A 10975-nucleotide genomic window follows, 5' to 3' on the forward strand; every position below is an offset into this window, starting at 1 on the left:
AGCTCTCAATTGTTTTCTTTGGAGTAATATGGCCCTCGCCACTTTACGAGCTGTGCAGGCCTGGGCTGAAGGAACTGGGATTGTTTAGTCTTCAGAAGAGAATAACAAGGGGGGATTTGATAGCTGCTTTCAACTACCTGAAAGGGGGTTCCAAAGAGGATGGATCTAGACTGTTCTCAGTGGTACCAGATGACAGAACAAGGAGTAATGGTCTCCAGTTGCAGTGGGGGAGGTTTAGGTTGGATATTAGGAAAAACGTCTTCACTAGGAGGGTGCTGAAGCACTGGAATGGGCTCCCTAGGGAGGTGGTGGAATCTCCTTCCTTAGATGTTTTTAAGGTCAGGCTTGACAAAGCCCTGGCTGGGATGATTTAGTTGGAAATTGGTTCTGCTTTGAGCAGGAGGTTGTACTAGACCTCCTGAGGTTCCTTCCAACCCTGATAGTCTACGATTCTATGATCACACAGCTTCCCTCCCTCTCCATCTATTAGAGATGAGGCATAAGGAGCCAGTCATCCTATTGCCTACTGTGATTTGGTGGCCTGTAGCAGACACCAACTAATACCAGTCTTGTGTTGTTTGTTTGAACATTGATCCATGTACATTCAAGATAATTTTCTTCCAAGTTATCAGTGACTCAAACTGGTAATGCCATTTTTTAACATCGGGTGCCACTCCTCCTCTCCTTTTAAGGGCATAAAAACCGCCACACTGAGTCAGACCAATGGTCCATCTAGCCCAGTATCCTGTTTCCAAAAATGACCAGTACCAGAGCTTAAGGAGTGTACACAGAACAAAGCAGGTGGAGTGATCCAGCCCTGTCTTCTCCTCTCAGTTTCTGGCAGTCAGAGATTTAGGATCACCCCAAGTAGATGGCTGCATCCCTGACCATCTTGGCCAAGAGCCCCTGATGGGCCTATCCTCCATGAATGTATGGGTTCAAAAAAATAATTAAGTTATACTTTCGGCAATAATGCCCCATGGGAATGAATTCCATAGGCTAACTGCATGTTTTTATTAAACCTGCTGCCTATTAATTTCATCAAGTGATCCCGGTTTTGCATTGTGGAAGAGGATAAAGAACGCTTCTCTATTCACTTTTTCCACATCTTTCATGATTTTATAGGCCTCTATCCTATCCCTCCTTAGCCATCTCTTTTCTAAGCTAAAAAGAGCTAGTCTTTCATTTCTGCTCATTCAGATGCCATTCCAAACCCCTGATCATTTTGGTTACGCTTCTCGGAATCTTTTCCAGTTCCACTTACCCTTTTTAAGGCAACCCCTCCCCTCCAATGCCCATTACTTTGCACTTATCAAATGTTGAATTTCATATGCCATTTTGTTGCTTTGGACATAACCATCTTGAATAATTTTGTAATATCTTCAAACTTTGCCACTTCACTGGTTCACTCTGTTTTCCAAATTATTAATACACATATTGAAAAGCACAGGTCCCAACAGAAATGCTTGGGAGACTCCACTTTTTACTCTCCTCCATTATGGAAACTATTTAAAAGATAAGAAACAAAGGGTAGGAATAATCAGATACTGATCCATGAGCGGACCTCCCCTCTTGTCCCATGACTGCCTATTTTGCTTAAGAGTCTTTGGTGAAGGAGCTTGTTAAAATCTTTCTAAAAATTCAAGTACGCTATATGGCCTTGATCACCCCTATCCGCATGCTCGTGGGGACACACAAAGAATTTTAATAGATTGATGAGGCATGATTTCCCTTAACAAAAGTCAGATTGACTCTTCTCCAACATAGCATGGTCACCTAAGCATCTGATTCAATTTGCCCAGTAGTGCAGTAAGGCTCATGGGCCTGTAATGACCAGGATCACCTCTGGAGCCCTTTTTAAAGCTTGAAATTATATTAGCTACCTTCCAATCATCTGATACAGAGACTTGCTTCAGCAATCCATTACACACTACACTCCATTCCGCAATTTCATATTTGAGAACTCTTGGGTGAATACCATCTGGCCCTAATGACTTATTACTGTTTAATCTATCAATTTGTTCTAAAACTTCTTCTATGGACACATCAGTGAGAGACAGTACTTCAGATGTGTCACCCAAAAAGGGTGGGTATGTCCACCACATCCTCTTGAAGACGAATCCAAAAAGACTTACCTGCTGAAGTCTTTCTAAATTGGTTATAGCCATTGATTTTAGCATTTTGATAAAGGTAATCAGCCACCAGTTTCAGTAATACCAACTAGATCAAATTTATGCTCACAAGTTAATTGTTTGTTATCCAAGCTCCTAGCACTGGTGGACGGGCAGTTAAAGAACGTCTTCTCTTCATGTCCTTTGGTTCCTCGATTAATTTTTTTCTCAATATCTCGATTTTATTCTAGCAGCGGCAGGCTCCAGGGCCACTCCAGCAGTGGCCGGTGAGGCTGGCCGTGGGGTGCCTGAGCAACTGGCCCTATGACTTCCGCGACCTCTGTAACAGAATTGCAGCATTACTGATCATCATTAGGCCATTGCATAAGTAAGGGGTACTTCCTCAGGCTTGATGGATGGCAACATGGAATGCAAATTGAAAGTCACAAACCAATCTTGAGTCAGAAGTGATGGAGGCAAGCACCACCATCTTGAAGCCAAGGCTGTGGAGGCATTTGTTCAGTCTCCTCAAGTTCTCACATCTCACATCGATGTATGAGGAGTCAGTAAACACTACAGGTAAACACATATGCAAAGTCAGACCAATGCAAGAAGTTGCAGTGCAACTGTTGTAGATTGAACAACTGTCTATCAGTGCAGAACTGGATAAATTCTCCTCTGTCAATGGTATGAAATGCATCCATAAGCATAGCTGGGAAAAAAAAAAAAAGATGGAAAAAAGCATGGCAGCCAACACACAACCTTGTTCAGTGACACAGGCAACCAGAAATGGGTCTGGTATCTTGCCATTTCCACAACTCTGGACAGCACCACATCATGGAAGGACTGAATGACTAAAAATTAAAAAGAAAAAGAAAAAACCCTCTGCATTTCTAGAGTCCCTCATGATTTATAGAGTTAAAAGCTTTAGCTGAGTCAAAAAATATCATGTAAAGACCATGGTTTTACTCTTAGCACTTTTCCTGAAGCTTATGGGCTGCGAAGATCATGTCTAGAATGGTTTCCACAAGACAGGTGTTAAATCTATTCAATATGACCCATGCAAGAATTTTCCCAGCAACTGAGAGTAGGGAAATGCCTTAGGATCAGGAAATACCTCAGTTTTGGTCAAAGATGAAGATCCACCTTCTTCAGAATGAAGAAATAATGAGAGTAGAAACTCTTGCCCCTGTATTCTTGAAGAATGTTTTCTATGGCTCCCAGGTGGAATAGGCCACTTTTTGTAAAAAGGCTCTTGTGAGATGGGTTGCAGACGAAGGGAGGAGAGGAAAGGGGCAGGTAGAAGACAAGAAAAAAATGTCTAGCACCCATTTGTTAGCTAAAATCTCCACCCAAACCTCCTGGAAGCAGGGGAAACTGGTTTCTGAAAGTCAGCTATGCAAAAGATTCCAAGCTTGAATGCCTGGGGCATATGCACACCTATAGATCCACAGCAACGCATATTTGAAGAAGAACCTGACTTCTCATATTACTAGTAACAAAAGTAATTCAATTACAAATAATTTTTAAACCAAAATGTATAACATACATCTACAATACTTGCACAGGATTTTTAGCATGTAAAGGCCACCTGATTCCTAGTGGCTTCTAGACAGTCAATGAATCATGCTACTTAAGTAACCCTTGATACAGTGAACTCCTGAAACAAAGTGAATAAATACTGATTTTACAAACTGTGTAATTATGTATTTAAACTAAGTAGTACATGAACTTCACACTGTTGGCCCAATCAATGTATTCATCTAGCCCTTATGTTAGTTTAAGAGCACAATGTAGTCTGATACAATGTCAACAGTAGCCACAAACAGCTAGCAAGGAAAATGTATAAGATTACATAAGCCTACTAAATTTTCTTTTTTCAGCAGATTGTGTAGAGAGCTTTACTGTAGCCAGAGGAAAAAGAGTAGTAAAAAAATGCTTTACACGCTGCAGGACTTCAGAAAGGAGGGTGGGGGGAGGAATAGAACAGAAGAGGCTTGACCTAACTCTACACTAGTACTTTTGTCGGTATAACTTATGTCACTCAGGGATGTGAAAAAACCACCCCTCTAAGCAACGTAAGTTACACCAACAGAAGCACCATGTGAACATGGTATGTCGGCGGCGCTAGTTGGAAGTGGTTTAATTATGTTGACGGTAGGGCTCTCTCCAATCAGCACAGAGCAACTACACAAGCAATCTTACAGCAGCACAGCTGTGCTGATACAGCTATGCCGATACAGCTATGCCACTGTAAACTTGCTCACATAGACATGGCCTAAGAATGGCAAAGAAAAGGTGATAAGAAAAAGAAAGGGTAAAATGGGAAAAGAAACGAAGGGCAGACGTAGAAATGATCCTAAGCACTCCACCACAGAACCCAATTGGAAATCTTGGTAACAGACACTCAATGGATTCATACAGCTTAGAATCAAAACTTGGAGGAACAAAACTTTAATACATAACAGCTGTTTTATTATTATGTATCATAATTGCTAGGTAACCAAGCATTTCCGGTAAAGAAGCTTTGCCCAGTGTTACACAATGGATTAAAGAGAACATGCTGTTCCCTTTTAAAATCGGCCAATTATGAGTACAGTGAAACTACTGTCAATTCAGATGAATTACTAATAGACAAAAGGAGCTTTACAAAAAGTATAAAACCTCTTTTACACTGTTAAAAGTTTAATGTAATTTCTTTTAAACCCTATGTCAGCCTAGGCTATCAAGGATTAACATTTTTCTGGGTCATCAGAAACCAGAGAAAAACCCAGCTCACATGCTCAGCTTTCGCGTTCCCCGCTTCTTGTCTATTTGTATTTAGCCAGGAAATCATATTCTATTAAGTAGACTGAGAATTTGGTATTTGATCTCATGCAGAGGAAAACTTATCAATATAAAAAAAGATGAGGTTCCTGGACTAGGTCCGAAACTAGTTTTTCCTAAAAATTTAAGTAGTTTTATTTAGTACCATCCCAAAAGTCAGGATTTGCAGATAGGAGGCATTGTGCTAGGAGATCCACTAACACTATAAAAATATGTAGAACTTATTCTTGAGGCAATACAAAGGGGACAAGGATCATTTTTCAGGCTGGAAGTAACCGCTATGAGCTCAAGTAGTTCACTGATTATATTTATTTTGATTTCAACTAGATGCCTTTCCAGAGATAGAGATATAATCCCACTAAGAAATAACAACAAAAACAATAGTCTTCTACACAAAGGAATGTAGTCTACAAAACCAAAGTTTCTCTACCTAGGATCCTGCAAAACCCTGACGCACACCTCAAATAGAAAGAGCCTAATGTCATAGAATACACTGAATTTCACAACAGAAATTCTTAATTCAATACTGATGACAATTTTTTCCTTTCAAGAGTTTAAGACAAATGTTTCCATCCAAACAAATAGCAAATGTTGTCAAAAATACTCAAAGTTTCCAAATGTTACTGTAACCTGCAGTGGTGTTCAGTCCTACACCACTATCATCTCTAGATTTTTATATATGTATTCTTTTTAATACGCTGCACTGCAGTATTTGGGCGATATTCTGATATTGTTTCTCGTTAACTTCAGCCTTTATTTTCTTGCAGATAAAAATAATTCTAGATCTATAGCGAAAAAAATAAAATGGCCTGAATAATCAAAATAAATAAACAAACAAACAGAGTGATGAAAAACTAGTTTACAGATTTCAGCAGAGACAGCAGCTATTCATAAACAACAGGAGGAATCATACTGAATGGTATAGCTGTTTAAAAAGAAAAAAGCATACCTAGCTCTTTAGCACTTACAAAATTGTCTTTAATATACGCTGCTTGCACAGTTATAAGCATAGGAATTTGTTTAAACAAACAATGGTAATCCACTCAAACTGCTTCAATTACTGTAAATGTGTTAGTGGCTCAAGGTCATTTGACGTATGTCATTACAACACAATGGCGGTAAAAAAATAAATGATATACTAATAGTGGTAGAAGACTCCAGCCTTCTCTTTCAAACTAGTACATAATTTTCCTGTGAGGTTCACCTACACTTCAAATCCATCTGTAACCAGGCCCTTTGCCACAACACACCATAAGGCAGACAGGCTGTTAGCCATATTCCAGGGACGGCCAAGTTTACTGACCCTGTGAGCCACATACAACCATCTTCAGATCTTCAGCCCTGCAGGGAGCACCTGCCAGGGCTCAGGGCTTCAGTCCCACTCTTGCTGAAGCCCCAAACCCTGATAAGTGCACCCTGTGGGGCTGAAACCCTGAGCTGCCTGCTGGGCAGAAGCCAGAGGTGATTTATGGGGGGACACATGGAGGTCAAGTGCTCCCCCCCCTCCCGATTTTTGCCAGGATTTGTTGGCCTTGCTCTGTCACATGATGCCACCAGGCCCCCTCCCAGCAAGGCAGCTGCTAAATCCACCAAACTGTTAAGCGCGGCTATAGGGAGAGGTAGCGCCAGCGGCAAAGAGGTAGGAGCTGCAGAGATAGACACTGCTTTTGCTGCTGCTTCCCCAGGTGGAACTAACATCTGGGAATTGCAGGGCGGGGCTGCTGAGTGTAAGAGGGATGGTGTGCCAGGGGAGGGGGGACGATAAACCTTTAAATTGCGTGCCCCCCTCCCCCACCAGCAGGCACCAGTCATCTCTGCCGGAAACCCCTAACCTTACCATCTCACCACAGGGCAGAATCCCCGAAATAGGCAGAGAATGGAGGCGGGAGTAGAGTGAGCCCCACAAGCCACACTAACTGTAAAAGAGCTGCATGTGGTTCACGAGCCATGGTTTGGCCACGCCTGCCATATTCCATAGCCAGGCTAAAAAAAAAAAAAAAAAAAAAAATCTGTAATAGTGCAAGATCAGGGCCGGAGTGCATAAAGTTGAGCATATGGGTAAGTCTTTGCAGGAACAGGACCTTAGTTTGACACTGTTATGCCATGTATTAAGCCTTAATACGGCTGCTACACATACAGATAATAAGGATTTGGATATCTCAGTAAATGCTCAGATGGCAACCACTATCATATTAGCATCTTCTGGATTTATTTTCATCATCCCTGAGAGACAGAAGACAATTCCCAGAGATACTAGTAGTACTGAGAAATATTACCTAAACAGGTATATCATATGTAAACACCGTCTCAATGGCTAAAGGAACCCTGACAACTTGAAATCTTGTCAGTTTTCAAAAACGTATTTAATAGCCTCAGGTATGACTCCTGATTCCATGCCAAATTTGATTTTAGAATCACTGGTTTGGTTTTTATTTTTCTTTATGATCTTTCCTTAGTTGCTGTATGAAAGGCCCACACAGATAACAGGGGAAAAAAAAGTGACTATCAATATACACATGCACGCACACAAACACACACACCTGTCAAATGAGTAACAAAAAAAACAAAATAACTTTCTTCTCAACTTTCAATAATAGTAATCTTGAAACAATAGCAGGAGAAAGAATGAGAAATGTGGTATATTAGTTGATGATGTTCACTCTAAATAAACCTTCAGTTTTACTGAAGCATTAAAAACATTTTCTACTTTCCTATGTAATCTACCAAACAATATTAATATAGTGTAAATTTGTATTATCATTTTTTTAAAAAAATAAAAAAGCTATTAAATATGTAAGGTTCTGAAGCTTAAAACTTTACATACCTATTTTAGAAAATCAGTTTTATAGCACAGGTCTTAAGACAATTAAAAAATATAGTCCTTTAAAATCTGATAATCTAGGCCCTCAACTGAAAACAGTTAATAAAGTCTCAAATAATCTGTTTTGGTGTCCAAGTTAGAATACACCATAAAGCAGAGTTTTTCAAACTTCGGGTTGCGACCCAGTGGTGAGTTGCAACATGTCAGGCACTGGGTCGCACTGGGACTACAAAAGTTCCGTCAGTGGTTCTGCCCAGCTAAGGCAGGCTAGTGTGTACCTATTTTGACACTGCGCTGAACCCCGGAAGTGGCCAACAGTGGATCTGGCTTCTAGACAGGGAAGCCACAGGGCTCGTCACGCTGCTCCTGCCCCAAGCACTGGCTCCAAACTGGGGGGGAAAAAGGGGGAGGAAGAGGGGAGAAGAGCAGCAAGAGTCATGCGCCTCCGCCTAGGAGCTGGACGTGCTGCTGGCTGCTTCCAGGGCGCAGCGCAGTCCACAGTACCAAGACAGGCGGGAAGCCTGCCTTTGCACCCTCGCTGCACCGCTGTCCGGGAGCCATGGGAGGTAAGTCCACACCCCAATACCCTGCCCTGAACACCCCCAAACCTGGAAACCCTTCCTGCACCCCAAACTCCAGCTCCACGCCAGAGCCTGCACCCCCAGCCCAGAACTGACCCCCTCCCACACTGCAACTCCCTGCCCCAGCTGTGAGCCCCCCCTAAACCCAGAGCCCCTCCTGCATCCTAAACCCCTCATCCTCAGCCCCATTCCACAGCCTGCACCCCCAGCCCAGAACCCTGACCCCCTCCCGCACCACAACCTCCTGCCTCAGCCCAGAGCCCCCTCTGACACCCTGAACCCCTCATTCCCAGCTCCACCCCACAGCCCTCACCGCTGCACCCCAACCCTCTGCCCCAGTCCTGAGTCTCTTCCACACCCCAAGCCCCTCATCCCCAGCTCCGTTGGGTCATGGGCATCAACTATTTTCTTCAACTGGGTCCCCAGAATAAAAGTTTGAAAACCACTGCCATAGTGCCATCTTTTAGAGATCCTGTTGTTGGCTAAATTGTAGCTAAATTCTCTCAAATTATAATTTATTCAGTGTAATACTAATGGTCAATTATTAAATGTTATTAAAAGAAATTAATAAGTTTTGTCCATATAGTTACATGGACAGAGCCTGGCAAATAGAATGGTTTTACTAAGACAGCGTACGTGCCTGTAAGGTAAATAATAACACTGAATAGCTTTGAGACAGTTTGCTAACATGCATAAAAAGCAACATAAGACAAAGCATCTTGCCAGCCTCATTTATGGTTTATTTAATTCTGTAGAAGAGATTCAGCTAGCTAGTACAATGTTTTATCTTCACATTTTAACAAGTAGAGATTTGCACGCATACATTGAAGATTTAGCAGCCGGCAAGTTAAATTCTATCTGACTTTAGAATTTGCATTCTGAATTGATATTTATCACTTATCTAGTATTATGCACGTTCAAAAGTATTCTATGATCACTAATATACATGCATGACACCTACAACATACAGCTCAGCTACAATACTGTACAATACTCCTATCAGAAAAGCAGACTCCACTATAACACACTTAACAAGACACAGCAGAGTTGCAAAGAAAATAAGCAACAGCTAGATTTTAAGGTCATCTTTAACATCAGTTTAAGTGCAAGTGAAGCCCTAAATGTGATGAAACAATTACTCTGTCCCATCATCCTGCCTCCTAATGCCAGACTGGAAGGATTAGAACCACCTGCAGTGCCACAGTCTAGCTGGGAGCTCACCTCTCACAGTGCAGGGAGGATCTTAGCCACACTGCAGAGCCAGGGCCAATACTTTCCACTTATCATGGGAGAGGAACTAGATAAGAACCACACATCACAGGGAAATAGGAACATTCAGTACGCACCCCTCTGTGCAGACAACGCACACACTGACACTACCAAACATCCACCCACTGCAAACCCACCTGCCTGCTCTCTCCTCAAGCAGCCCCCATCCCCCGCTCCTCTCATTCACCCAGCCCAGCCCCCATAACCCACTGCACCCTCGATCCGCTTGCCCCCAATCCCGTAACCGCCGTCGCCCAGTCCCCGAACCCCAATCCGCTCGCCCGGATTCCCCTCACTCACCCACCCACCAACCCTCAAACAGACAGAGCAGGGGGCTCCCTGCGCTCGGGGCCGGGCTGCAGCCGACCCCCCAGTCCGTACCGCACCCCGACAGGCCCGCCCCCTCAGGCGCAGGGAACGGGATATTCCCCCTAATCCCCGGGCACGGTTACATAACGGGAGAGGGACCCGCCGTCCCTCACTCACCAGGCGCCCCGGCTCCTCACAGCGCCGCTGCCCCAGCCCAGCACAGACTACATACACTCAGAAACGTGACTGAGACACCGCCCCGCGCCGCCCATTGGCCCGGGAGGCACCGCCTCGGCCAGCGGCAGGGGGCACCCGCCATCCCATTGGCTCTGGCAGACATCGCTCATTTTACATAAGCCTCACGTGTGACACCATGTTTCCATGGCCGTTTTCAGGGCCAACCGCCTCCCATTCCGGAGCGACGGGCTGCGGCAGGGCCAAAACATACTCACCCCTCCACTGGGCTCGCCAGCGCCGGGCTGGGCAGGGTACGAGCAGCCACCCGCAACGGCCAACTAGGGCAGCGACTGCATCCCGGTCAGAAGCGCAGCGAGACTTCTCTCCCTGCCTGAAACTGTGGCTGACGTCAACGGGTGCCGAGGGCGGACGGGAGGGAATCAATGCGTGCGTCACAAGGGGCGGGGCTCTGCATGGGCAGCCATGAGCGGCGGGGCAAGCGGCCGGTGACTGCCCCATCGTAGCGCTGCCTCAGTGGCTCGTCCCTTACCTTCCCCCTTGTGCCCAGAGCCCCGCGCCCGCCAGCTACTCTGCGGAGGCGACCTGCCGGCCGGGCCCCAACCGAGCTAGCAGGAGGCAGCCTTGGCTAAAAGCCCGGAGCAGGAAAACTGGTTCTGTGCCCAGCCCCGGTCTTGGCCGACCAGGACAGGGTCCTTCGCGGCTGTGTGCCTCAGTTTCCCCTCGCCCCGTTCTTGGCGTGGTGGGCACTAGCCAGGATGGGTTTTACTTTGGGCCGGCATGAGTGATCCCCAGGAAAAAACTCAGCGTAGACTTGACATTTTGATGTAGGTCGGACTCTGTATCTTGAAGTAAACCAGGAG

General features: G+C 44.6%; 1 protein-coding gene across 7 annotated transcripts in view; it reads right to left on the bottom strand.

The window, feature by feature from the left end:
• The window catches only part of PER2 (period circadian regulator 2), an 87077-nt gene extending 76560 nt beyond the window's left edge, over window positions 1–10517 (bottom strand). For 3 of the 7 annotated variants that reach the window (XM_050963996.1, XM_050963994.1, XM_050963991.1), the window contains exon 1: window positions 10370–10517. The gene's annotated coding sequence lies outside the window, so the exon portion shown is untranslated. Of the gene's footprint in view, window positions 1–9920; window positions 10063–10094; window positions 10149–10369 lie in introns of those variants that run through there. The other 4 variants (XM_050963988.1, XM_050963992.1, XM_050963989.1 and 1 more) reach the window with 3 other exon arrangements.
• Between the last annotated feature and the right edge of the window lie 458 nt (window positions 10518–10975).

This window comes from Gopherus flavomarginatus, chromosome 8 (genome assembly GCF_025201925.1).
Source record: "Gopherus flavomarginatus isolate rGopFla2 chromosome 8, rGopFla2.mat.asm, whole genome shotgun sequence".
Taxonomy (NCBI): domain Eukaryota; kingdom Metazoa; phylum Chordata; order Testudines; family Testudinidae; genus Gopherus; species Gopherus flavomarginatus.